The sequence below is a fragment of the Gekko japonicus genome, unplaced genomic scaffold (assembly GCF_001447785.1).
Source record: "Gekko japonicus isolate JY-2015 unplaced genomic scaffold, Gekko_japonicus_V1.1 scaffold967, whole genome shotgun sequence".
In the NCBI taxonomy this organism is placed as follows: Eukaryota; Metazoa; Chordata; class Lepidosauria; order Squamata; family Gekkonidae; genus Gekko; species Gekko japonicus.
In genome coordinates this window covers 577,762-582,664 of record NW_015162508.1, presented here as the reverse complement: position 1 = coordinate 582,664, position 4,903 = coordinate 577,762, and positions in this window count along the sequence as shown.

Here is a 4,903-nt window from a genome sequence, read left to right as displayed (position 1 = left end):
TTGGAACCCTGAGCAACCTCCCTAAAACCTGGCAAAGCCACTAAAACACTTTACCCTGAGTTCAAGGTGATTCCTGCTCACATGGTAACCAGACCAGATATTAGGAAAAAACTTTCTTTATAGTAAGAGTTGTGAAACAGTGGGATCATCTGTCTAGGGAGGTGGTGAGCTCCCTCTCACTGGCAGTCTTTAAGCAGCGGCTGGACAAACACTTGTCAGGGATGCTCTTGGCTGAACCGGCATTCAGCAGGGGTTGGACTAGATGGCCTGTATGGCCCCTTCTGACTCTGTGATTCTATGATTCTCTAAAGATGTTTTATTTATAAAAGAAAGAAAGAAAGAAAGAAAGAAAGAAAGAAAGAAAGAAAGAAAGAAAGAAAGAAAGAAAGTTGAAATTCCAGTACATTCCAGTTTGGTGTAGTGGTTAAGTGCGCGGACTCTAATCTGGGACAACCGGGTTTGATTCCACACTCCTCCACTTGCACCTGGCTGGATGACCCTGGGCAAGCCGTAGCTCTGATAAGAGCTGTTCTTGAAAAAAGAGCAGTTTCTGTCAGAGCTCTCTCAGCCCCATCTACCTCACAGGGTGTCCGTTGTGGGGAGGGGAAGGGAACCTGGTTCTCCCAGATTAGACTCCACGCAGTTAACTACTACACCAAACTGGCTCTCTTTGCTGGAATGGCCCAACCATGACAGGGAAAAAAGTGTTAGCCCCCCCCCCAGTTCTGACCTGAATTACTCTGTTATCCTTGTAGCTGCTGTTTCCAATTAAAAACGCTCAGGAGATCCACCAACAACCAACTTGTGGCTTTGACCTTCACAGTTTCTTCAGCTGGGCCAATACTGAAAGCCACGGTGATTAGCAACATTTTGGATTCAGATCTCCACCCAAAATCAACTCGGTCAGAGTCTGAAAAGCTCACATTTATACCCCATGACCTGCTCATGAATCCGAGTGAGGAAGGAGAGCTACAGACAGAGAGACAAATGGAGGAAAGCAGAGACAACAAAATGGCCAACTTTGTTGGAATGGCCCAACCATGACCGGGTAAAAGCATCTATGATGACTGGGCTCTGTACATCAAAGAGCTACTTCGGCAATGGTCTTAAGTTGTCCAATCATAAGCCGACCTTGCATGGAATCAGTGGAGTTCACACAAAGGAAGCTCACCTGGCAATTGTGCTCATGTTGAAGTTCGGACCATGCAAGCCATCTGTATTGAGCTTTTCAGTCCAGGGAACGGTACACGACAGCTCCTTTTATGTATCCTTCTGCATTGGGACAATTGTCTAGCAGAATAGGCCCTTTAGCTGACCCTTTTCTTTTCCTTTTAAACTAGTACCTACAAATGTCCTGTCAAGGTGCAAGTAATTTATGGTGACCCCAGCAAAGGCCTTTCAATCCAAGTGAGAAGTAGAGGTGCTTTGCCATTGCCTTCCTCTGCAGAGTCTTCTTTGGTGGTCTCCCATCCAACCCTGCTTAGCATCTGAGACCTGACAAGGTCAGGCTATTTCATGCCACCTTGTGTGTGTGCGTAATGTGCTGTCAAATTGCAGCCAACTTATAGTGACTCCGGCATAAGGTTTTCAAAGCAAATGAGAAGCAGGGATGGTTTGCCATTGCCTTCCTCTACAGAGCCTTCCTTTGGTAATCTCCCATCCAAATACTGAACCTACGTAGCATCTGAGATTTGATGAGACTAGGCTATGCTATGCCGCCTTCCCTCCCCCCTTAAACCAGTAAGGTAAAGGTTTCCCTTGCTCGAAAGCTAGTCGAATCTGACTCTAGGGATGTGGTACTCATCTCCGTTTCCAAGCCAAAGAGCCAGCACTGTCCGAAGACGTTTCCGTGGTCATGTGGCCGGCATGACTAGATGCCAAGGTGCACAGAACATTGTTTCCTTCCCACCAAAGCAGTGCCTATTCATCTACTTACAATTTCTTGCTTTCAAACTGCTAGGTTGGTACCAGAGACGGGAGCTCACTCCATCACACAGCACTAAGGTCTCGAACTGCTGAACTACAGACCTTCCAGTCTGCAGGTCAGCGTCTTAACCACTTGAGCCACCGCAGCCCCCTTAAACCAGTAGGCTCTTTCAAAAATGGTAAAAAAGCTATTAGCTCCATGACAAACCAGGTTGTTCATTAAATGTTCATCTAAAGAACATTTTGGTAAATAGGTTGGTCTTGCCACAATCAGCATCTAATTTATGATAGGCTACTCCTGCACTCTGGCTAATATTCATTCGGGGGACATTTCTAAGAGCACACTCAAGCACTGAACATTTATTTGTAGTTCATTTTCTGCTGAAGTATCTCCCCCCCCCCCCCACTCCCCCCCCCCCCCCCGATCAACATGCCATAAAAGTTTGACAGGGAAGAGCTTTGACTTTGCAGTCTAAGATGAAAGAACCTTTCTAAATGAATTCACCCATAAGACGGTAGTTCCATGGTGCTAAAAGCAACAGAGCTGTCAGGAAGTTCAAAAAGTTCATCGCCCGCCCTCTCAATAACGAGAAAGCGATCCTATTCACTTTTCTGTCATGTTCAGCAAGTTGAATTTACGGTACATCCAAACGTCAACCCACCCAGACAGAGTTAAAGACATTTAATTCCCACTGATTTCAGGGCAAAAGACTGGAGCACAGGCTTTAGTCAATGGTGCTAAAAAAGATCTCTTCGGTATTTTTTTATTTTTTTTGCCGTCAAATCACCGCTGATTTATGGTGACCCCGTAGGGTTTTTTTTAAGGCAAGAGACTTTCAGAGGTGGTTTGACATTGCCTGCCTTCGTGCTACAGTCCTGGTATTCCTTGGCGATCTCCCATACAAATATTAGACAGGGACATCCCTGCTCCGCTTCCGAGAATTGAAGAGACTGAGATAGCCTGGGCTATTCAGGTCAGGGCTCTGTCTGCCTAGTATATATTTATCCTGCTGTTCTTCTCAAAAGCTCAGGGTGGTATTCATGGTTCTCTCCTCCTCATTTTATCCCCACAAAGACCCTGTGAGGTAAACTAAGCTGGCAGATTCTAACAAGGCCAAGGTCATCCTGTAGGTGTAAGGGGAATGGAACCAGGGTCTAGTACTCACATCAGTACACTGTACTGATTTTTTAACATTAGAGATCTTAATTTCAGAGAGATTAAGATTCATTACCAAATTAATTCAAGGGTTTGGTCATCTTTGGCCTGGGTCACACGGGCAGGAAAATGTGGGGGGGAAGCGTGGCTGTTTGCCCCGGGGCAAAATAACGCGGTTACGCCAGCAGACGTACCGTGGAGGTCCCGTGGAGGTCCCATGGAGGTCCCATGGTAGGGGGGAGGTGCCAAGCACACCACAATCCTGCGCCATGGCAAAGAAGCAACGCGGCATGGCAAACGGGTGTTTATTTTTCGGACACCAAAGTGTGTGCATGCCCCGATGGGTGTTTGTGTGCATCCCATGGACAGTTGGGAAAAAAACCCTTTATATGAGGGGGCATGGGCGGGTGCTTGAACTACCACTGGAAATGCGATCAGACGCCCGCCCTTGCCCCGCGGTTACTGGAGACTAGTACCTCCGAGGTACTAGGTTTTAACCGCGCATCTTCGGCAGGAAGCCTCAGGTTCGCCACGGGAGCTCTATGCTTCCCAGATGTGGCAATGAGATCGCGCCTGGAAAATCCACCTATCTTCTGTCCCTGTAGTGTGCCTAATGCTCCATGTGACCGCAGCCTTTAAGGCTTTTCAGCCACGTTATAATTTCTTTCATCTCTTTTTAAAACATTTTGCTTGACCTGAAGGGTGATGGAGAAATTGGCCGAATTGACCCTAAAATGGGTGGAGTGGGAAGGGGTCCAATTGAACACACCAGTGGTTGAAATCCCTTTATTCGATAATACCTCTGTCTAACAGAACTTGAGGTTAACTGCAAGAAGCTTCAAAACACAGGGACTTTCATAGGAATCAGTTACATAGTATTCAGCATTCTGCAGCCAAAATCCTCTATCATAATAAGCCAACTCAATACTGCTGCATTTCTGAACCAAGCCCTGCTAACACCGCCAACTCCTTACTTATGTGACTTACAAGAATACTACTAACTTTGACTTATTTTACACTAATAGAAGAAGAGGAGGAGGAGATTGGATTTATACCCCGAACTTCACTTGGAGTCTCAGAGCGGCTTACAAACTCCTTTCCCCCTCCCCACAACAGACACACACCCTGTGAGGTGGGTGGGGCTGAGAGAACTCTGACACAAACTGCTCTTTCAGGAACAGCTGTGCCACAGCTTGTGGCTGACCCAAGGTCACATCAGCAGGTGCAAGCGGAGGAGTGGGGAATCAAACCGGGTTCTCCCAGATTAGAGTTCGCACACTTAACCACTACACCAAACTGGCTCTCTGTTTGGTGTAGTGTATTTACAGAACCATTTACACTGCTCTCCACCCTGATTGGCTATCTCGGCATGGCTCTTATCTTTCTCCTTCAAAGAATATTCCAAGCCAACTAAGAATCAAAGCACACACACACACACACAATCATAAAATACTAACAAATATTAATTCAGGTGGGTAGTCATGTTGGTCTGAAGCAGCAGAACAAAGTTTGAGTCCAGTGGTACCTTTAACACCAACAAAGTTTTATTCTGGGTATAAGCTTTTGTATGAATGCACACTTCTTCAGATACATAGAAGCAGGGGTCATTTCATAGAAAAAGAGGTGCAGGAGCTCATTAGCATAACATTAGCATAACTTATTTGCATATACCACACCCCCTGACATCACCAGAAGTGTGTCAGAAGGCAACACCCACCGCTCAGGCTCCACTGGACTGTTTTGGATTGCTAGCTATTGGGGGGGGACATGCAGATCTGCCCTCACAGAGGAGGGAGAGCTTGTACCTGAATAAAACTTGGT